At 41.4% G+C, this 24,271-nt stretch overlaps 1 long non-coding RNA gene across 1 annotated transcript; it reads left to right on the top strand.

Annotated features, from left to right (window-relative positions):
• The first annotated feature begins 1,368 nt into the window (after nucleotides 1–1,368).
• On the top strand, nucleotides 1,369–22,776 carry LOC145524327 (uncharacterized). Its single transcript, XR_014067402.1, has 3 exons — nucleotides 1,369–1,573; nucleotides 4,351–4,435; nucleotides 20,504–22,776. It is a non-coding gene; the product is annotated as an uncharacterized LOC145524327 (long non-coding RNA).
• The last annotated feature ends 1,495 nt before the right edge of the window (nucleotides 22,777–24,271 follow it).

Here is a 24,271-nt window from a genome sequence, read left to right on the forward strand (position 1 = left end):
TCACTTCAGTCATGTCTGATTCTTTGTAACCCTATGGACTGTAGCCTGCCAGGCTCCTCTGTCCATGGGATTCTCCAAGCAAGAATATTGAAGTGGGTTGCTATGCCCTTCTCCAGGGGATCTTCCTGACCCAGGAATCGAACCCACATCTCGTGTTTCCTGCATTGGCAGGTGGGTTCTTTACCACTAGCACCACCTGGGAAGCCCAAGGAACCTGTAACTCTCTGATTATCTGTAATTCAATCAACAAGTTTGTACTTTGGCATCACCTTAAAGTCTCCTGACTCTAGTCTTCTAAGGTCCTGACCTTAAATTATTGTCTTACTTTTTCTCTCGTGTTCTGTTTGTATTCATGGTTGATTCCCAATTGTTCCAAAATTTATTGATTTAATGGCTTAGCTCTATAATTCAAACTTACTCTGAAACTCGGGTTCAGAAACCTAAAAATAGGGGCCTGTCACCTAATATATATTGAACTCAATGTTCCTAAACTACTTGTAATCTAATCACAGATGTGTGATTTATACACATCAAAGTAAAAGATTGGGCAGAACTAAACTCTAAAATACATCAGTTGGTAAAGAAAAGGCAGTAAGGTCTAGTGGAAAGAAAACTAAGGCCAGGAGACATGCAATCTAGTTCTGTCATTAATTGGTTTTAGCTTTCGCCAAGTCTCTGAACCTCAACCTTGGAATTGGATTCTATATGATTTAGAACTTAGAACTTTGTCACTAAGTGCTATGTGGCTGAAAAAAGAGAACTGCTTGGGTGGCATTTGTTGGGTAAGCCTTCAGGGGAGAAATAAAAAGGAGTTTAAGATGACTCGTACAGATGGGTGGGGTTTTTGATTGGGAAGATAAACCTGAGCACACTTGTGAGTTGGAGTGTGAGTTGGAGGGAAAATCATTAGTCAAGTCGGGAGGTAGGAATGAGTGGAGTGGTTTATGGCACAACTAACATGCAGGCCTGAACCAAGAGCTGGGGAAGCTGGACAGGCATGTTATGGAGGACACGAGACTGACGGGTAGAAGAGGATCCCTGAGGAGGGAAGAGTGGTCTGGGAGCAGTGGGCGGGATGGATTGGTAAGAGAATATATTGGGGTGGGGGGTTAGATGGTGATGGTGGACAGGTGTTAGTTAAGTAAGTTTGGATCAGAATAGGTGAGGAATGAGCTGAGCACATTTTGAAATCTGGGAGACATTTTGAGAAAGAAATGAAATAAAGAAGAAAAGAAGAGAAAGCAATCCAGGGTTGCCCCCAAGAGTGGAAGGGTATTTCTCTAGGGTAGGGTTGGTGTGCTAGGGAGTTTTATAGTTTCATTTTTAGACATGAACATGTTTGAATGAAAGAAAGCTGAGTGCTAAAGAATTGATGCTTTTGAACTGTGGTGTTGCAGAAGATTTTTGAGAGTCCCTTGGACTGCGAGGAGATCCAACCAGTCCATCCTAAAGGAAATCAGTCCTGAATATTCATTGGAAGGACTGATACTGAAGCTGAAACTCCAATAATTTGGCCACCTGATGCAAAGAATTGACTCATTGGAAAAGATCCTGATGCTGGGAAAGATTGGAGGTGAGAGGAGAAGGGGATGACAGAGGATGAGATGGTTGGATGTCATCACCGACTCAATGGACATGAGTTTGAGTAAACTCTGGGAGTTGGTGATGGACAGGGAGGCTGGGGTGCTGCAGTCTCTGGGGTTGCAGAGTCAGACATGACTGAGTGACTGAACTGAACTGATGTCTGAATAGTTTTACTGAAAATCCTCTAAGGTGAGCACATCTTTCTAGGCAGTTAGAAATGGAAATATGATTGTCAGGACCAGATACACAGAGTTTTTAAAAGTCATTCACTCTGAAGCAGTAGTTGAAATTGTAGGAGTGGATGCTATGTATGAAGAAGAATATTACAAAGAGAGAGACATACAGATAAAGTATTAGAAAATCAAAAGAGTATTAGAAGTCTTTTACAATTCCCGGAAAGTCTATTTTAGCTTTCATTGTAGTATTTACATCTCTTACAGTACTCCTTTGACTTGGAGTACCACAAATCTCTCTCTCTCTTTGCAAAAATGTTAGCCTTTTCATCTCTGGGTACTTATGTTAGTAAAATAAGTGAGCTTACACTTACAATCAAAGTCTCAGTGGCTGAAAAAGTCCTTCTCATTCACTGTACATGTTTGTCACTTCCACTCACATTTTATTGACCAAAGAATCACAGAGACACATCAATCTTCCGAAGAGGTGGAAAGTGCATATTCCAGTGTGCATTAACAGAGAGAGAGTATTGGTGAACAATTCTGACAGTGACCATGATAACAAACTTTTTTCCTTAGACTTCTATCTACAACCATGCTTCCTCTGCCCTCTTCTGTGTATCATCACTAAAATGTTCCTGGTATCAGCGTTTTATAATCTATGGCACCAGAGCAGAATTCCCCTGCAAACAAGTTATTCCTTCTTCTGTTCTCTTTGTTTCCTCCTTATTTTGATGTTGAGCTTCCCTTTGGTTCCATGGTTGGCTCTTTACCCTTCATTTTCCTATTCTTGGAATGAAAGAGATTCAAGAAAATGCTACCCCCATAATCAAAACAATCTTTACCCCCTTTTTCTCCTGCCTATGGTTTTGCTTCTCTTCCTTCTTTCATAAGAATAAATTCCTCCCCTCTGGGTCCTGCCACACTTCCTTCTTCTACTTGCTTGCTTTCTTATCACCCAGAGTTTAAGGCCATCAAAGAGCAAAATAACCAAAATAGATATTACTCCATCCACTATTTATTCTGTCCAACATTAAATAGCAGGTTGCCCTGATTTTCAGTCTGTGCACATCTTGTAAGTTGTTGACTTAATTATTTCTGATCAGAATTAAACTTGTTTTCCATGAGAATCCTATAGAATGTTATTTGAAACCCTAGTATGATTGTCACAGTCTGCCTTGTCTCAGGGTTATTTTTATATATTCTTCCTCACTAAATCGTGACATCCTTATAGATTAAGCTGTAATTTGCATGCAATAAATACTCAATAATTGTTAACTCACTGGTGAATCTTATATTTGACTGAACTGACTATTGCTTTTGGTAACATTTGGATTTATCTTGATTCAGCAGTGAGCACTTATTAGACCCTTGCTCATGTCTAGGGAAAAAGGAAGAGACATGATCTTTTTTTTGACATGATTTTTTTTAATTGATGACCTCTCAATTTCTCACCTTCCATATTGAAGTGTAGTATTATTGTTTGTTTACAATTCATACTTACATCTACCTCCTAGAAGATTTTGAAAAATAGAGGTATTAGTAAATCCATTTATTCACTTATTCATTCATTGATTTATTCAATAGTCACTTCATGAGTGCTTATAACAAGCTAATAAGACATCGTGATCTCTTTCAAAATCTAGGAGCAGGTGGGAGACAGGTAAGTAAAGCAATTTGATAAATGCTATGGCTTAGAGGGAAAACACCTAAAATCAGACAGGGACTTCTTGGGAGATTGGACCCCGGAAACTAACTTTGAGGTTAAGAGAAAGAAATAGTTAGGAAGCAGGGGTGAGACATGAGCTATTTATGAGAAGGAAACAAGCCACATGCAAACACTGAGATGGGAAATTAAATCACTTGCTCCAGAAACTGCTCAAGAAATTCAATGCGACTGAAACGTAACATACAATTTGAACGAATGCCAGCGACAAAGCTAAAAAGAAGAGCAGGTGTCAGATCTAAAATGGGCTTGTGTGCTAAACTAAGGAATTTTAATTTCAAAGCTTTGGAGCATATCTGAAGTCTCCCAGGCAAGTGGGATCAGGGATGTCATTCTGGGACTACAGTTCCAGAGGCTGGGTCTGGTTATGGGCGGGGTGAGACGTCCTCATAATGTACAGGAAATGGAACTAAGAGGATTTGAAAGTGATGGCCCGGGACCCGGAATCCAAGATTAATTCAAATCTGAGAGAAAAAACAAGGAATGGTTAATGTGGAACATGAACCAGAACAAACAGGTCAAAATACAGGACCAGAGGCACAGCCAGGTGTGATTTCTTAAAGCCTCCTCTTCCCTTTCCGGGCTCCTTCAGCCTTAGACCTGAGGTCTCTCAAGGATTTGAAACAGAAGAGAGATAAACTCTTGTTCTCTTCCTAATTAGGCATACAGCGTCTTGTCATGTCCTGTAAGCACTTCCCCAAGGGTATCTGACCCACAGTAAGTCCTCAAAAAGAATTTAGCAAAGGATATGAACTTGCTGCTAATTGCCGAGCACAGAAATGCTTTCATTGAGATATTCACATGTTGTGTGAGTCTATTGTTGTTGCTGTTGTTTAGTCACTAAGTGGGTTTCCACTCCTTCTCTAGGGGATCTTCTCAAACCAGGGATGGAAACTGAGTGTCCTGCCTTGGCAAGTGTATTCTTTATCACTGAGCCACCAGGGAAGTCTGCGTGAGTATAAGGGACAAGAAAATGGATTTCATACAAACTCACAAGAACTCACTCTTCTCTTTAATAAATTCACTCATTTAATAAATGTGAACTAAAATCATGTTATTTACAAGCCATTCAGATGTAAAACTAAACTTTTTTTCACATGTCTTAGGCAAATCACATCATACGCATTAAGAAATAAAACAATAGAAAAGAAGCACCCCCTCCAAGAAGAACCGAGTAAAACAATAGAACAACCCAAGTAGTTTAGCAGGAAGGTGGTATGTCTCCGAAACAACAGTAATCCAGAAACAGTGCCTGAGGTGATTGTCAAACATAAGTTTGAACCATACGAAGCTGCTCACAAATCTGTATGTACGCATGTGTGAGTTACCAATTGTCACTGAGGATAGGTGGCTCAAATTAATGGGGGCAATAACGAGCTAGAACCCTCTGGGGGAGAAGCCTCAGTATTCGCCTGCCATTCTGAAGTCAGGGGCAATCAGATAAGCTTAAGTCCAGTCCACCAGGAGAGAAGGCTTTAAACATAACAGTTGAGCAGGGTGTGGCCAGACTGTACACATGTCACAATGGTGCCATCATGAGACAAGTCCACGTAATATAAAAAGCAAGGGAGGAAGTACAAACTTCAAGTGAAGACTAAACTGCTGAAAGTTGCAAAGCCTCCTAAATTACCCTTTCTCCACAGCACAAACATCTTGTGATGTGATGTGATGTTCACCATAAACTATTTCAACATTTAGTAAATTCAGGCATTTAGACCTGTACTACGATTGCAGTGATTTCCATGAACTTTCTGTCTCAGATTTCAGGATGATTCCCTCATATTTAACATCACCAGAGAACAGGAAGCAGCATTCTTTTTCTGCAGTGGTATTCCTTGTGGTATAATAACAATGATAGTATTTCTTTTTAAAATACTTCTATTTATTTATTTAACAATGTATTATTTGTTGCATTGGGTCTCTTAGTGGCATCATGTGAGATCTTTCTTTGTGGTGAATGGACTCTCCAGTTGTGGCACCGGTTCCCGGATGCACCGGCTCAGGAATTGTGGTGCTCAGGCTTAGTAGCTCCAGGGCACACAGGATCCTTGTTCCCCAACCATGGATCAAACCCATGTCCCCTGCATGGCAAATACTGGACCACCAGGGAAGTCCCAACAATTCTCTTTTAAAAGTATTCGATCTTTGTCCCCTGTTCCTGGAACACAGCTCCTTAGAGAGATGAGTATCTTTTGTATGCTAATAAAATGACTGGTGACTGGGGACCTGCAGAAAGCTTCAGGATAGGGGTGGCCAGAAAGACCAAGACTTGATTAGAAGCTTGGAACTTTTAGCCCCAAACCCCAAACCTCCAGGCAAGGGAGAGGGGCTTAAGACTGAGTTCAGTCACCAATGGCCAGTGGTTTAATCAATCATGCCTATATAACGAAACATTCCTAAAAACTTCTGTGCCTCCCAGATGGCTCAGTGATAAAGAATCCGCCTGCCAATGCAGGAGCTGCAGAAAATGCAAGTTTCATCCTTGAGTCAGGAAGATCCCCTGGAGGAGGTAATGGCAACCCACTCCAGTTTTCTTGCCTGGAGAATCCCATGGACAGAGGAGCCTGGTGGGCTACAGTCCATGGAGTCACAAAGAGTTGGACATGACTGAGTGACTGAACACATACATACACAAACTCCTAAACAATGCGGTGTGGATATCTCCCAAGTTGGTGAACACATCAGCGTGCTGAGATGGTGGCCCACTCCAGTTCCATGGGGACAGAAGCTCCTGCCCTGGGGACACTTTTGCACCTCGAACCATGTACCCTTTCATCAGGCTATTTATTTGTATCCTTTATGATAAATCAGCAAACACAAGGAAAGTGATTTCCCAAGTTCTGTGAGCCATTTTGGCAAATTTTTGAGCTTGATGAGAGGGTAGTGGGAAGCCTTGGTTTATAGCTGGTTGGTCAGGAGTACAGGTGATCTGACGCCTGTGACTGTTGTCTGAAGTGAGGGCAGTCTTGTGAGACTGAGTTCTGAAACCTGTGGGTCTATCACTAACCCCAAATAAGCTAGTGTCAGAATAGAATGAATCATGGGACACCCAGTTGGTGTCCAGAGAATTGGTTGGTGTGAGGAAAAAAACCCCATAAATTTAGTGTCAGAAATGTTATGAGTAAAAACAGCTCATCCTGGTTAAATGTACCTTTCTAATCTTACCATGGGCTTCCCTGGTAGCTCAGTTGGTAAAGAATTCACCTGCAATGCAGGAGAACCCGGTTCAATTCCTGGGTTGGGAAGATCCTCTGGAGAAGGAAATGGCAACCCACTCTAGTACTCTTGCCTGGAGAATCCCATGGACAGAGGAGCCTGGTGGGCTATAGTCCATGGGTTTGCAAAGAGTTGGACAGAACTAAATGACTAAGCACAGCACAATCTTACCATTCTATTTGTTGAAAAGTTAGTATCTAGCAGATCTCACAGGTTCTCTGTGTAGTGTGTAATCATGAGAAGTTCGAAGTAAAGCTTTGGTAGGTATAGAAGAGAATCTGGAGGTTTTTTTCCCCCTGCAAACAATTCAGGCCCAGATTTAATGTTGCACTGTTCTTTCTACTCCACGTTCTTTACTTTCTCAAAGAACGTGTCAAGTTAACTTGCTGCTTTGGGGAATAAATGTCAACCCCACCCCACTCAATTACTCTCTACTCTGTTCTGTCAGATACTCCATTTTCTAACACATTCTGCAAGGCGTTGGAGAGCTGAGGAATTGTTTCAAGCTTTGAAGACATGGTAAAATTTGCAATGATTTTAGGGAAACACGTAGGCCCAACGCTACATAGAACATGGATTTGAGAGAAAGTTCTGTGTGCTGGAATGCACAAAGCACCAGTTCTGGAGGCATCCGAACCTGGGTCCAAATCTAGTTACCGACACCGATGGCTGTATAACCTTGAACAAGTTACTTATACTTTCCAAGGTGGCATTTCTTTATCAAGGATGACAGTAATGGCTTGCAATTAAGTCATGTTTATGAAGTGTAAAGACTGGCACATAGCAAGCACTCACAAGTGGCAGCCATTCACTTTAATTGCCATGTTGTTCCATGAACATTTTTCAGTTGGGTCTTTGCTTGATTTTAAACCCTTTCTCATCAGCATGTTTTACTTCCCATGAAGGGCACCTGATAAAATGTCTGTCTCCCAGTCCTGAGTAGAAGGTTATTCAAATGTCATCTGAGTCCTCCTGTGGGGCAACCTTGTGTCAAAGGAATGTAGACCAATCTGCACTGGTCTTTGACACACATCTTTCTTCTAGAGCCCTTGAGACCCTGTTCACACTAGCCTTCCACTTCTGGGCTCATACCTCATTCAACGCCACCCATCCACACCACTCCTGTCCTGCCCTTCTAGAAAGAGTCCTTTCAAGAAGGAGGGGACATATGTATACCTATAGCTGATTCAGGTTGATGTATGGCAGAAACCAACACAATTTTGTAAGACAATTAAAAATAAATAAATTTTAAAGAAGAAATGTAAAAAGGTCCATTCTCATCAACCATTAAAAAAACAAACTCATTCTTCCACATCATATACATTCTGGCTCTCTCTGTTAACTAATTTTTTCAATATATTCAACCAACTTTTACTGAATGCTTACAACATGCTTCAAGCTGGAGAACCAAAATGCAAGCAGTACAGCCTTTCTACTCCAGTAATTAATATTCTACTTTGTTATGCCACAGTAAGAGCTATGATCAGAGATTCTCAGTCCAAACATTAGAACCATCTGTGAATTTTTTAAAACTACAAATGTTTATTTCCTACCGAATTTAATAAATCTGAATGGGACTAAGATATACAAAATTTCCAAATTTTCTCCAAGATTTTACTGACTAGCCAGAATAAAGAAGAACCCAAAGAGTATTGCTGAGTATGAAAAGATGATAAGAATTTGGAAGAATTAGTGGACTTCATGTTGGAGGTTTAAATTGTATGCTGAAGGATAAATAAGTTTTCCAGGCGAGAAGAGAACTCCAGGAAAAGGAAAAGCATAAAGCCTAAACCTAAAGTGTCTGAATTTGATCAACACAATTTTCACTAATATTCTAGTGGAAGAGCATTAGAAGACTCATTTATGAATAACATTTATGCATATTAGCTATAAATTTCTGGGAAGAAATAGCCTTACTTCTCTTTATCAATGCAATTAACACACAGCATCATAACCGTTTTACTTTCATGGTTAGTTTTTTCTATAAATTATGAACCCTCTCGGGATAAGAACATGTGACTTAGTCTTTGTAACCCCAGAGCTGGTGCACGGTAGGCTTCTCAGTCCATGTTTGTTGAATGAATGAATGATGGTGTCTATGTCATGATCTGTTTTTTCAGTGTCCATCAAGTTTTACTGGGACACAGTAATGCTCATCCACTCACCTGTTATCTGTGGCCACTTTCACATCACGATAGCAAAGCTGAGTATCAGTGATCATATGTCCCACAAAGTCTAAAATATTTACTATCTGGCCTATCAGAGAAAAAAATTGCCTGCCCTTGCTTCACACCAGTGCTGTTCAATAGAACTTTCTGGGATAATGAAACTCTTCCATAACCTTTTTGTCCAATCCACTAGCCACTAACCTCATTTGGCTATATAAATTTAAGTTAAAATTAAGTGAAATTAAATATTTATTTCCACAGTTGCCCTAGACACACTTCAGTGCTTGATAACCACTCATGGCTAATGACTTTCTTATTGGAAGTACAATCCTATGTCATGATCTTAATAATGAGAATTTCAAGTCAAGTGAGAGAGGAGGTGTTTGGGGGCAAGAAAGCATCTCAATTCCACTTGTAAAACATGAAAGTGATCACCTGCACCTTGTCTAGTTTGTGATCCTGTTTCGAAATACCCATTTATTTGACAAGAATTTGTTGAGTTTCTGTTACATACCAGGCCCTCTATATACTTATTTTCAAAGTGATATGAATTAATTTCTTGTTGCTTTTTAAAATTATTTATAGGGACTTCCCTAGTGGTGCACTGGCTAAGATTCCATACTTGAATTGCAGGGGGCCTGGGTTTGATCCCTTTTCAGAGAACTGGATCCCATGTGATGCAACTAAGAGCTGGTGCAACTAAATAAACAAATTTTTTTTTAAAAAAAGGATTTATTAGTTAATATTAGGGAAGAGAGGTTTGTATGTAGTGAATACCAATCATATCCTTGGCCCTTTACGTATCTGATCTGTAAAATACTGTGCAATTTTTATTAATAATTCTTATATAAACCTGGAAAATAATCTGCCCCCTGGAAGGGTGGGATGAATTGAGAGAGTAGCACTGACATACATACACTACCATGTGTAAAAGAGGTAGGTAGTGAGAAGCTGCGATATATTTTATACCACAGGGAGCTCAGCTCAGTGGGCTGTAGTCCTGCAGTATAAAGCACACTCTCACTGAGTGTTCAGCAACGTCGAAATTTTGCAACTTACTACCTACAGGCAGAATAATCAAACTCTAAACTGATAGGAAGGCTTCCTAGGTGGCTCAGTGGTAAAGAATCCACCTGCCAATGCAGGAGACACAGATTCAATCCCTGGGTCGGGAAGATCTCTTGGAGGAGGAAATGGCAACCCACTCCAGCATTCTTGCCTGGGAAATCCCAAGGACAGAGGAGCCTGGCGGGCTACAGTCAATGGGGTCAAAAAGAATAGGACACGACTTAGTGACAACACCACCAAATGTTAGATGAAGTTCATAAATTGTCCCAAAGCTGAGACTCCTGTGTGGAGTCTCCTATACCCTCCTGGTGGCTTTAGCTCCCCTCTTCTTAATTTTATGGTTGGAATGTCCCAACAGGGGGCCCATCACTGTCCTAGCACAGCCCCCTTTCTGCGTCACTTAGTAGTCAAAGCTTTCTCCATCTTACTCAGAAAATATCGAGCCCCTTTGAAGGCAGCAAGAAACAGCCCACGGCCTTCACTCTTGAAGCAGGGCCTCTCTCTGGGGGAAGTGCCCAGTGCAGGGGTGAGACCTGGGCAAAAACCTCAGTGTCACCCACAGAGTTTCTCCCTTACCCACCACTTGAGGCTTCTCCTGTTTGTGGCTGGGGAATTCCAGCTCAGTCATCTCTGAAGACCTTTGAATTAAGAGCTTGGGCTTCCACTCTGGTTCCTTTTGGTGGGGAGAGGTGGCTGAAGCAACTGTCCCCACCCACACTGAACCTTTCACACTCAACTACTTGAACCTTCCAAAAGACTCTGTCCTCTCTGAGAAAAATATGCATGCTCAGTTGCTAAATTCTGACTCTTTGGACCCCATAAATGTAGCCTGCCAGGCTTCTCCATCCATGGGATTTCCCAGGCAAGAATATTGGAATGGGTTACCATTTCCTCCTCCAGGGGATCTTCCTGATGCAGAGATCAAACCCATGTCTCCTGCATTGGCAGGTGCATTCTTTACCATTGCGTCACCAGGAATAGCCCGTGAAAAATATACCATCCTTATAAATCCCCCAAATTAGTCAGATGCAGACACAGCCTTCAGAATTGTGTACACCCACAACAGCTATATTTGGCACACTCTTTCCATAAAATTCTCCAGTCATTAGTCACATATTAAAGATTATCACCCCTATCGGCTTACTCCCCCTCCTACACTCCTGAGAATAGTACAGGAAGAGACAGGCAGGTCTGGCTCAACCCCTTGCTAGGCCACTTAAAAGAAGGTTATCAAAAAGCTTAATTTGTAGAATATAATCAATGTGTGTGTGTGTACTTAGTCACTCACGCGTGTCCGACTCTTTACGACCCCATAGACTGTAGCCCACCAGACTCCTCTGCCCATGGAATTTTCCAGGCAAGAATACTAGAGTGGGTTGCCATTTCCTACTCCAGGGGATCTTCCCAACCCAGGAATCAAACCCATGTCTCTTGCATCTCCTGCACTGGCAGGCAGATTCTTTACCACTGCGCCACCTGGGAAGCTGTAGAATATAATCATTAACTAGCATTAAATCAGTAGACAGGCTGTTAAAGCTGAAGATTCTCTGTGCCACCAGTGTCCCTGTCTTTTTTTTCTTTCCTTCCTTTTTTTTTTTTTTTTGACTGCAGGACATTAGTTCCCCCATCAGGGATCAAACCTGTGCTCCTTGCAGTGGAAGAGCAGAGTCTTAACCACTGGATCACCAGGGAAGTCCCCAAAGTCCTTATCTTTTGAATGCTGTCCACTTCACTCGTGGCTGTTGACAAGATCAGGAACCTTTCTGCTGGAGCTTCTCCCTATAGCTTCCACCAGTGACCTCTGATCCACTTGTGCCTCTGGCTCTTGTCTTGGACCACAGTTGTGCTCTCCATTTCTGAGTTCTGCCATCTCAGGCACATTCTCAGTTGAGTATTCAGCGACTTTAAAATTTTGCAACCCACAGCCCACAGGCAGAATGCTCAAGCTCTAGACGACAGGAAGTCCGAAACCTGTGCCTTAGTTCCCTCATGGTTGTTGTCTTTTTCTTCTCCCTGATCCAATATATTGACCTTGCCTATTGTGGTTCTTGGCAGGAAGTGGAACTGACTTTAGGGTTGGTGCCCTTGGAAGATTCACCCCATCTCTCTTCCTACCGATTCCACGAAACTCCATCCTGCTCAACGGTGCTGCTCAAACAGGATAGATAATGGCCACCCCAAGATATCCCTGGAACCTGAAAAATGTTGCCTTATTTGGAAAAAGGCTCTTTGCAGGTGTGATTAAGTTAAGGATCTTGAGATGAGGAGATCACCCTGAATTATCAGTGAAGTGAAAGTCGCTCAGCTATGTCCAACTCTTTGTGATCCCACCTACTGTAGCCCGCCAGGCTCCTCTGTCCATGGGATTCTCCAGGCAAGGATACTGGAGTGGGTAGCCATTTCCTTCTCCAGGGGATCTTCCTGACCCAAGGATCAAACCTTGGTCTCCTGCATTGCAGGCAGATTCTTACTGTCTGAGCTATAGGGCTAAAACATTATCAGTTCTCGGAGTGAGTCCTAAATTCAATCACAACTATCTTTATAAAGAGTGGCAGGGGGGTATTTGACACACAGAGAAGGTGATGTAAAGATAGATTTGAAGCTACTGGCCTTGAAAATTAGAGGGACACAGCCATGTGCTCAGGAATGCTGAAAGTCATCGGAAGCTGGAAAAGGCACAGAACTGATTCTCCCACAGGGAAAGTGGTCCTCCTGAAACTGATTTCTACACAATGAGACTGAATTCAGACTTCTGGTCACCAGAACAGTGAGAGAACAGTCTACTCTCTGGGTGATTGTTTTCGGCCACCCCGCATGTGGCCGTTTGTTATAGTAGCCGCAGGAAATGAATACAGCAGCCACACCCAAAGCATCTTTCCACTGCATCTCGCCCATTTAATGCAAGTAGTTCTGATGACCGACTCCCTTCTTCCTCTCTTTTCCAGGAAAGGAAGCCGTTTTTGCCAACAACAGCATAGGTCATTTTCCAAGAATCCTTTAGAAATTTTAGGCTGCTGGATCGCTACTTTCTCTTCTTTATTTTCTTTTACTCTAAATAATTCATGGAAAAGAAAGTACTGTTAAAACTGGTAGAGTTGGTACTCTCTCAACCAAAATTCTCCATTAATTAACCAATATCTCTAAGGTCTTCAGTACAATGGTGGTCTTCAAAATGACACCCTTAAGACTCAGCAAAAGCATGAAAACTTTTCCTAGGCACTAAGAGAAAGGTTAATTTTACCAATTTCTCATATCTCTAGAAAGGCATAGACCTTTAACCTCTGGATTGCTGGGCATAGAGAGGGTCTTGAAACCAGAAGACTGACGGATTTTTTTTTTTAACCAATATTTTAAAAAATTTACTATTGTATTTATTTATTTTTGGCTGTAGCTGGGTCCTCATTGCTGTGCAGGCTTTTCTCTAACTGTGGCAGGGGCTACCCTTTAGCTGCGGTGCACAAGCTTCTCATTGCAGTGACTTCTCTTGTTGCAGAGCACAGGTTCTAGGGCACACGGGCTCAGCGGTTGGAGTTGTAGCTCCCAGGCTCAACTGCCCTGTGGCATGTGGGATCGCCCTGCACCAGGGATTAGACCCATGTCCCCTACTTTGACAAGTGGACTCTTCACCACTGAGCCACCAGGGAAGCCCAGATTGACAGATTTAAAAGAAACAGAAGAACAAAAGAATTGTAGATATTAATGAGATAATCGTAAAAGCCGAGGAATGAAGCTGGAGTGGAAAGAGATGGTCAGAGAAGTCTAAGACTTAATGTAATGTAAGGGCTGGCACCATATGGGTGATGTCAAAATCCTGGCGGAGAATGGAAGTACCTGGAGTAAGCTGATGGCAAAGGGCACTGGTGTCAGGAAGGCACGAAACTGGGAACTTGGGATGTTGGGTAGATCTTTCGCCTGGGCGCTGATAGCCAGGGATGCATGAATCCAGGACATAGAGAGGAGGGAGGGGAAAGAAGCACTGTGACCAGGATTTAAAAAAAAAAGCCTCTGTAAGTGAGGATGTTGAAGGACGCTAGGTCAAGGGAGGCAGGGGGCAGGGAAGGATTCAAAAGGGGTTTTAAATAATGTGAAATGAATTAGAGAACTGAAACTACAGAGAATTTCAAGAGACTGCTGCAGTTGTGGTAAAGAGGTTATTAATGAACTTCAGAAAAGCAGTTACCCCACATTAAAAAAACACCTTTTCATACTGTTCATGTTCATGGGGTTCTCACAGCAAGAATAGTGGAGTGATTTGCTAGTCCGTCCTCCAGTGGACCACATCTTGTCAGAACTCGCCACTGTGACCTGTCTGTCTTGGCTGGCCCTGCACAGCATGGCTCAAAGCTTCACTGAGTTACACAAGGTCCTTCGCCACGACAAGGCTATGATCTTGGCATGCTGCAGTCCATGGGGACGCAAAGAGTTGGACACAACTTAGAGACTAAACAAGAAGAAAAACCAGTGTTCTAGAAAATATCCTCCTAGTCTTTCCCCCTTCCTTTCCATTTCTAAAGGGGTTCAGGCTTTTGCTGCTGTGTTTGAAGGTGGGTTTCCTGATTCTAACCTCACTTCATTCCAGTCCTAATTGCCACACTAGAAAAATTTCCCTTAAATGTATTGTGAGTATGTCACTCTTTTGGTCAAAATCCTACAGGCAGAGAGTTAAGTAAGCCACCCAAAAGAAAGTGACTCAAGACCCTTCTCATTTACCTAAGACTGAGGAGTTTCCAGGAATGCAGGACTTTCAATGCTAAAACTAGGGAAGTTCCAGGCAAATCAGGATGAATTGGCAACCCAGAGAATTAATTCGAAGAGAAAAATAAGTTTCCATTATTATCCAAAGATCCAGGCAGTTAATAAAGCCCATCAGAGTACTCCTTCATACAAGGCCCACATCACCAGTAAATTTAAGACCAAAACGTAAATACAATGAAATCGCAGAACCATAACACAAACAACTGCCAATTTGTTACAATTGCCTGGCTGACAGAATTTCAAAACAAAAGCTGAATTCCCAGAATCTAATTTTCACTGTATTTTATAATCTAGAACCACATTGCTGTTACCAGTCACAAGGTGGTTATATCACTAAAAGTCCCACATCTCAGCAAACCAGGTTAATTGGTTACCCATGACCTTATTGGCTTTTTTAGAAAACAAGAACAGAAGAGGAAAGAGAAACGTCTCTATAAACTTGGTTTCTCCAGATTTCCCATCAGTCTGTGTTGTTTGTTGAGGTTTTATTTTCCATAAACTCAAAGACCATTTCTATCAAGAAATTAATTGTAACAGTGTTGTGCTATTTAAGGAAATACAAAAAATAAACCATAAACACTACAGTCAAAATAAGATAAATCTTACAAAATGAAACATACTCTTACCAGCACTCACACTCCCTGATATTTACTCAAATGAGTTGAAAATTTGTCTACACAAAAACCTGCATGGAAATATTTATAGATGCTTTATTTATAATTGCCAAAACTTGGAAGCAACCAAGATGCCCAACAGGTGGATACATAAATAAACTGTGGTACAGCCATACAGTGAAATGTTACTTGACAGTACAAAGAAATGGGGATTCCCCAGTGGCTCAAATGGTAAAGAATCTGTATCCAGTGCCAGAGACGCAAGAGACTGCGGTTTGATCCCTGGGTTGGGAAGATCCCCTGGAGGAGGAAATGGTAACCCACTCCAATATTCTTGCCTGGAAAATCCCTTAGACTGAGGAAAAAAAGAAATGAACCATCAGTCTGCAGAAAGACTTGGAGGAAAGTTAAATGTGTGTTACTAAATGAAAGAAGCCAATCTCAAATGGCTGCAGGTGGATGATTCCAACTTTATGATATTTTGGAAAAGGCAAAACTATGGAGACAGTAAAGAAAAAACAAATCAGCAGTTACCAGGAGTTAGGGGGAAAGAAGGGATGAAAATGTGGGTGGAGCAGAGGGAATTTTTAGATCAGTGAAACTATTGCATGAGACTGTAATTGTAGACATATGTCATTTGATATGTCATTTATCAAAACTCAAAGAATGTACAGCACAAAGAGTGAACCCTTATGTAGATTATAGACTTTTGTTAATAATAATGTATCAACATTGACTTATCAATTGTAACAAATGTGCCACAATTATGCAAGATGTTAATAATAGGTAGGGGGGCCTCTGGCCAGGATGGGAATGGGATGGTATATGGGAACTCTCTACATTCTGCAACATTTTTCTGCAAACTTAAAAGGGCTCAAAAAACAATCCATTAATTCAAAACAAACAACAATAATTGACTCCATCCCTCAAATGTGGAGTCAATTGATTTATAATCAAATTGGATGCATATTTTTCCAGAATATTAAGCAGAAATCTGAGAATTTTACAGGGGAATTATCCATAAAGTGGAAAAATTGAATTATGAAAATATTATTGAAGAATACTAAATGTGAAAAATTTCAGACATAGAAAACAAATCTATGGTTACCAAAGAAGAACAGAAGGGGGGCAGGGAGGGATAAATTAGGAGCTTGAGATTAACAGATACATACTATATACAAGATAGACAAACAACAAGGTCTAGTGTACAGCACAGGGAACTACATTCAATGTTTTGTAATAACATATAATGGAAAAGAATCTGAAAAAGAATATATACGTGTGTGTGTGTTTGTGTGTGCATGTGCTCGGTCGTGTCTGACTCTGCAATCGCATGGACTATAGCCCACCAGGCTCCTCTGTCCATGGAATTCTCCAGGCAAGACTACTGGAGTGGGTTGCCATTCCCTTCTCCAGGGAATCTTCCTGACCCAGAAACAAACCTGTGTCTCTTGCCTCTCCTGCACTGGTTGGTGGATTCTTTACTACTGTACCACCTGGGAAGCCCATAAGTATATGTATACACATATATATAACTGAATCACTTTGCTCTAATCTGAAACTAACACAACATGGTAAATCAACTGTACTTCAATAAAAAAGTTAAAAAACAAAGTGAAACAAACATTAATATGCTAACACATTTAATGTCTTTTAAAGGACAAAATTATAAATGGTAAGAACTTTGGAAAAATATTGCAACAATATGATACCTGAAGGACTGGAATCTTCACTGTAAAAAAGAAGATTTTATATTCTCTATTTGGTAGCACCACTTGGCTTTTGGGGTCTTAGTTTCGGGACCAGCGAGCAAACTCCTTGCTCCCTACAGTGGAAGCACAGAGTACTAACCACTGGACTGCCAGGGAAGTCCCAGAGATCTTATGTTCTGATGAAGAAATAAACAAACTTTCTAACAGAAAAAATAGGCTACAAATACGAACAGCAGATTCACAATAGAAGAAACACAAATAGGCAATTAGCATTCAAACTGAGTAAGAATCCAAAAAATAAAAAAGAAATGCCAATACTCATCTGAAGGATGTGGGCAGTGGACACTCTGCTACGCTATTTGTTCTTTTTTATCTAATTGATTCATTTATTTTTGGTGTGCTGGGTCTTCATTGCTGCACTGGCTTTTCTCTAGTTGTGGCGTTTGGCGGCTACTCTCTAGTTGCAGTGCACACGCTTCTCATTGGGGTGGCTCCTCTCATTGCAGAGCGTGGGCTCTAGGCAGGCAGGCTTCAGCAGTCGCAGCACATGGGCTCAGTAGTCGCAGCTCATGGGCTCTCAACCACAGGCTCAGTAGTTGTGGTGTATGAGCACCACGGCATGTGGGATCTTCCCAGATCGGGGTTGAATCCATGTCTCCTGCATTGGCAGATGGATTCTTTACCACTTAGCCACCAGGGAAGCCCATGCACTGGTTGCTCTTATATAAATGACTATGACCTTTCATGGGGCAATTTTTCAGCATACATCAAAAACCTTAAAATATGTATTCTCTTTGACTAGCATTTCTACCTCCAGGAATTTATTCTTAGGAAATAATTTGGCAGAACTAGCAATGTACCACAATTTATGTCACAATCTTAATTGTAATAGGAGTAGCGAATATGAAATAATCTAAATCTAGGAGACTGATTGAATAAATATTAGGATAGCATACAAGGTAATAATGTAAATTTATCAAACATGGTAAGGAAATATTTTATAATTCATTGACATGAAAAGATCTCTACATCATACTGTCAAATTATAAAAAGTTTCCAAACAGCCTATGTCAAATGAGCTCAGGTACACAAATCTGAGAGGCAGTGCGATTTAGTGGGCCAAATCCAAGACAGACCTGCACGCAGAGCTCTGAGATCTGCCACTTACTGGCAGCAAAAGCTAGGGCACATCATATCACCCACCTAAGCCTTAGTTCCTCATCTGTGAATTCAGGATGGTAATAATATCTGCTCCTTAGGGAGGCTGTGAAAATTAAGAGAAACAACTTAAGCAAAGCTGTCAGTAATGGCAAAGAAAATCATCTGGAATAATTACTAAAATTTTAATAACGCTTGCCTTTGGATGGTGGGTTTTGGTGTGATTTACAATGGCCTACTTTATTTTTTGGCTCCAAAATCGCTGCAGATGGTGACTGAAATTAAAAGACGCTTACTCCTTGAAAGGAAAGTTATGACCAACCTAGACAGCATATTAAAAAGCAGAGAAATTGCTTTACCAACGAAGGTCCATCTGGTCAAGGCTATGGTGTTTCCAGTAGTCACGTATGGATGTGAAAGTTGGACTATAAAGAAAGCTGAGCACTAAAGAATTGATGCTTTTGAACTGTGGTGCTGGACTCTTGAGAGTCTCTTGGACTGCAAGGAGATCAAACCAGTCCATCCAAAAGGAAACAAGTCCTGAATATTCATTGGAAGGACTGATGCTGAAGCTGAAACTCCAATGCTTTGGCCTCCTCATGCGAAGAGCTGACTCATTGGAAAAGACTGTGATACTGGGAAAGATTGAGGGCGGGAGGAGAAGGGGACAACAGAGGATGAGATAGTTGGATGGCATCACCGACTCAATGGACATGGGTTTGGGTAGACTCCGGGAGTTGGTGATGGACAGGGAGGCCTGGTGTGCTGCGATTCGTGGGGTCACAGAGTCAGACATGACTGAGTGACTGAACTGAACTGAACTGATGCCTTTTTTTATACTTTCCTGTATTTAATTAAAACATATATACATGAACCTATTAGATTTTACTCCAAAAAATCCAACAAAACCACTTTTTTATTAATACAAAGAAAAAAAACTAAAATATATATATTATTTGAAATATTACAGCAAGAATGCATTTACTTATTACTTATGGAACTTTAAAAAAACAAACTGCCAGGATATAGACTAAAATATCACAAGCGATTAATCTCTGGATGATAGGATTCTAGATGACTTATTTCCTTTGATATAATTTTTCTCTATTTTCAAAGCTCACACAGTGCACAGATAGAACTTGTGTAATAAAAAAATCTATATAAAGAAAAAATAATGATATAGACTGCTTATCAATGTTAAATAGATTCATAAATGGATTACTAAGTGAAAAAAACACAAAACAAAATGTAGGGACTTCCCTAATAGTACAGTGGATAAGAATCCGCCTGCCAGTGCAGGGGACAGGGGTTTGATCCCTGGTACGGGAAGATTCCACTTGCCACGGACCATCTAAGCCTGTGCACCACAACTGCTGAGTCCACACTCTAGAGCCTGGGAGCCACAACTACTGAACCTGTGTGCCCCAGCTACTGAAGCCCTTGTGCCCCAGAGAAGCCACTGCAATGAGGGGCCCACGCACTGCAACAGAGTGGCCCCCGCTCGCCACAACTAGAGAAAACCCACATGCAGCAGCAAAGACCCAATGCAGCACGCCTCTAAAATGGATTGGCTACTTGATTTACAGTGTTGTGTTAGTTTCAGCTGTACAGCAAAGTGAATCAGTTATACGGAAACATATATCCACACTTGTTTTAGATTCTGTCCCCATACATGTCATTACAGAGGATAGTGCTTATCTTTAAGTGGTTGAATTATGGCTAATATTTGTTCTAGATTGTATTTTTTTAATATTCTGCATAAGTCATTTATAAATTCTATAATGAGATAGAAATATTACTAAATAAGAAAAGTCAGAAGCACATAAATGATAGAATAAGAGATCATTTGGGTTAGGACCTATAGGTTTTCATGTTAAAATATCAGATCATGTGTTAGAATAATAATATAGTTCCTATAACTGAAACATAAAAGGAAGTAAAAAAGCAAAAGCAAAAATGTTCTCTGAATGTATGCAGAAACAATAAGGTTAAAGTTGTGACATTCTGATACTCACAGTCTAGGGTAAGTCCAACACCTGTGCAGACAGCCTGCCCTCCCAGAGACTTGCACCTAAATGCCACTGTGAGCGGTCAGTAGCAAAACTAAGAATTCTCAACACTGGCATCTCTCTCCCTTAGGTCATTCACAGGTCTTCTTCATTCCTGGGGATTAAATACCTTTCCAGGGTCCTAGACTCATGCCATTGCTTTGGCATTTCCAGCTCCTCACATGTAAATTAGGTGAGGGCCAACTCTGTCCAAGAAGACAGACTTTATTTTAGAGAAGGTATATACCTCACATTTGGCTTTGTGTTTTTTCAAATTCCAGGCTCCTGCTGATGAAAATATTCTAGTCCCAGAAGTGAATGTGAGCCCAGGCTGGATCCTGCTGCCGCCACGAGGAATGAATTTGCACTAGTGTGCAGCTGGCTGTTTTTGTAGTCTCAGCCTTCACTGCTGTCAGAAATAATAGTTCCCCATCTCGGCCTGGGCTTCCCAGGGGGCTCAGTGGTAAAGAATTCGCGGGAGACTTGGGTTCGATCCTGTGATGGGAAGATCTCCTGGAGCAAGAAATGGCAACCCACTCCAGTATTCTTGTCTGGAAAACTTCATGGGCAGAGGAGCCTGACGGGCTACAGTCCATGGGGTCGCAAAGAGTCAGACAAGACTGAGAGACTGAGCACACATCTCTGCCTACTGATACTCACCAGCTGAAGCTTTGAGCAAAATCCCCTCTCGACAAGAATCCCACCTATGAAATCCTACCTGGGAAATCCTAGTCCCCTGTGTGACCACAACCAGATGCTAATTACATACAGTTGGGTGGAAGCAGTCTGACCAGAACCTTGCATCATACATGTGCTGCATCATGCACGTGGCTACACACGCGTCTCACCAAACACCTACACAAAGAACCCTCGGGCCCAATGCCCACTTTTTACGACCAGCTCATGCTGGCCCCAAATCCTATCAGGCCTCTGGCTCAGCAGCTGGGCAGGACAATGTGGACTCCCCCAGGAATTTCTGCCCTTCTGACTTAGGAGTGTCTGCGACCAGTCACAGGCAAAGAAGAGGTAACAAGATAAGAGCGTTACAAGAGCTAACCAAAGCTAAGAGTCGCCAGATGACTGATGGGGGAAAATATTCTCTCAGCCCACTTTCATTTACAATGACTTCATTCCTCTGACAGAATCTCCCACAGAATGCCTCTTTTCTTTAAAATATCTATTTTGTTCTAGATTGACACCAGCTCCTTTTGCTTTGGAACGAAGGATGGAAACTTTGAGCTCCCCCTGGAGGCAGGAGCGTGCTAGTAAGCGTCTCCATGGACTGGGACTCCTGACCCACTCTACCCAGTTCCTCTTAGCAGCCACCTTGGTTAACATGGTTGCTGACTTTTGCCCATTTCCAGTCCTCTTCTGAGTGACCTGTCTACAGCCTCCACGACACCTGCCCGGGGCTTCCACCCTCTCTGTATTTTAGCTACTCGAGTCCTTTGCGCAGTTGCACATCAAACAGCGCACCCTGTTTCCCAGTTCTGTGTTCTCTAATGATGTTATTGTTGTTCAGTCGCTCAGTTGTGTCCGACTCTTCACGACCCCATGGACTGCAGCACTCCAGGCCTCCCTGTCCATCACCAACTCCCGGAGCTTGCTCAAACTCATGTCCATCGAGTCGATGATGCCATCCAACCATCTCATCCTCTGTCTCATCCTCTAATAGAAACACTTTGTTAATTTTATGATTCTACTTGACACTTCCCCAACGTTTTCCCTTCCTTTGTATCCTTGTTATTACTCTTCACATTACCTAGAATTCTTTTCCTTACCCTCAACCTTTATCTCCTCTGAAAATCCTTCTCATCTCTTAAAAGCCCAAGTTCCAAGACAGGATCCTCACACCGACCTCTGAAATCCTGTAGAACCTGTTTACAAAGCCCTTGCATACACTGTTTTGTATTTTAGTTATCTTTGTATAGCTTATCTTACTGTATCCAATCAAATGCCCCACATGATGACTAGTGTGCAGAAGATGGTCCTTAGATAAATGTTGAATTAGATTGTTGAAGGATGATTTCAAACATCCCATTTTTAAAGAACAGAGAACATCACACTTTTAAAAAAGAAAGAGGGGAAGAGAGAGAAAGAAGAGAAAAGGGACATGAAGATAAATGTCCTGAGAATCTCAGTCTGTTATAGAAAAAGCATTGGACTGAAAATCAAGGATATGGGCTCTAGTCCGACATGGCTGTTAATGAACTAAATGACCACTGAACTATCCTCTAAAGAACCAAGGCCGTGGGTTGTATGAACTCTGTAGTTTATCACTGTGCTGAAACTGACTGACCATCTCCCTATTCAAGCACACTGGTAGCTGACTAAACAAGATACCATTCAAATTAGCCTACAACAGAGCCTAGGAAAACATGTGTGCTAATAAATGGCAGTTATTCTTTTTTCCTCATACATGATGGGAACATTCTGTAATAGTCTCAATTTTAAGAAGGAAAAAGTTGGCCTTTATTCATCGAGGATGGATGCATACAAGACTATGTGTCTGACAAAATGGTAATAAAGAGCAGTACACTTGTTTAATTAAAAATATTGCTGAAATATTTGTCTTCCCCTCTGGATATGTACTTTATGGAAGAACTTTCAGTGGCTGGTCTCTCATGAGGCTGAAATTACTTTCTTATCATTTTTTCCTCTAGGTCTTGCCATATGTCATTGTAGGTAGAAGCTTCCATTGCAGCAAATAAAGGGAAACTGAAAAAGAGCTATGCCAAAACAAATTCTCAGTCAACTACATCATAGTCTGGGAAGACGTGGAAAATCATTTGACAAGATTCTAAACAGTAAGCAGGAGAAGAGAAAGGTAACACTTGGAAGCCAATGTAACAAAATGGAAAAGAACTTAAGATATGCCAGGAAAATAAACAGATTCTGACGGATTAAACTAAGTTTCTGGAACCTAGAATAACTGCAGAAATTCAGATTAATACATGTAGACTGCAGAAATTCAGATTAACACATGTAGTAGCAATTCCTTTAGAGAAGATTTTATAAAGTGATGAGTTCTATTTATGGGACTTTTAGAGTTCACTAAACGTTTAGTTCTTTTGATTTCTAAAATGCTGAATAAATTTCAGTATTTTACTGTGATGCTTTCCTGACTTATTTAAGAGAATCCCAAACTACTCAGTGTCCTGCAGATAGGTAATGTTCTTCCAGGTCTTCTGTGCCATGTGGATGCTGTCTCCTCCTCCTAGAGTTTTCCTTCCTCCTTCCTCCTTCAAAACTCTTTCAGATCTCTGGGAAGACCTCCCAGACTTCAGTCAGTGAAGCACGTTGCTCCCACTGTCGTCCTTCAGTCTTGGCTCAGAGCTCTATTATTTTCACAATCACTGGGGCTCTGGCTGTGTGAGAGCAGGTGCACCCAATGGGGATCAGTGTGGGAAGTGAAGAGGAAACTGATAAGAATGGCAGTACTCAATTATGAGAAGGTAGATGCCTTACTTTACTGAGCATCTAATATATACTATGATCTCATTTTTTGAAAAAAAAACTTTATGAAATGTTTTCACCTGATGCTGCTCTGAGTGTATTTGGAGTGGCTCTTCATAGAAGCCAAATTGTGGGGGAAAATATCTAGAGGAGGAGGGTGCAGAGCTAGGAGGGTGGAGATAAAGAATGCTCAGTCTCAGAAGACTTTATAATAAGTAAGGTCTAAGTTTACCCACTCCCACATCTCCACTTAGTAATCCTCCTACAGTTCTTCAGATTTCAGCTTCCTTAGGAAAGCATCTCATGCTGTTTCTAATGAGAACAATCATAGCATCTTGTACTTCTCACAGCATTTACCATAATTGTAAATCTACCTGTATATGAGATTCTTTGATGGGTGTCTGAGTCTACCACTAGGTTCATGAGAGGAAGGACTCATCTAATTTTATTCACCATTGTTCCCTAGGCCTTATCATAGAGCCTGGCACATAATGGGATTTCAACCCTTGTAGAGTAAATGACTATTGTTGCACGAAAGGACAGCAGGGTTGTGAAGTGAAAGTCACTCAGTCGTGTCCAACTCTTTGTGACCC

This window comes from Giraffa tippelskirchi, chromosome 10 (assembly GCF_054371585.1).
Source record: "Giraffa tippelskirchi isolate mGirTip1 chromosome 10, T2T-mGirTip1v1.2.pri, whole genome shotgun sequence".
Classification (NCBI taxonomy): Eukaryota; Metazoa; Chordata; class Mammalia; order Artiodactyla; family Giraffidae; genus Giraffa; species Giraffa tippelskirchi.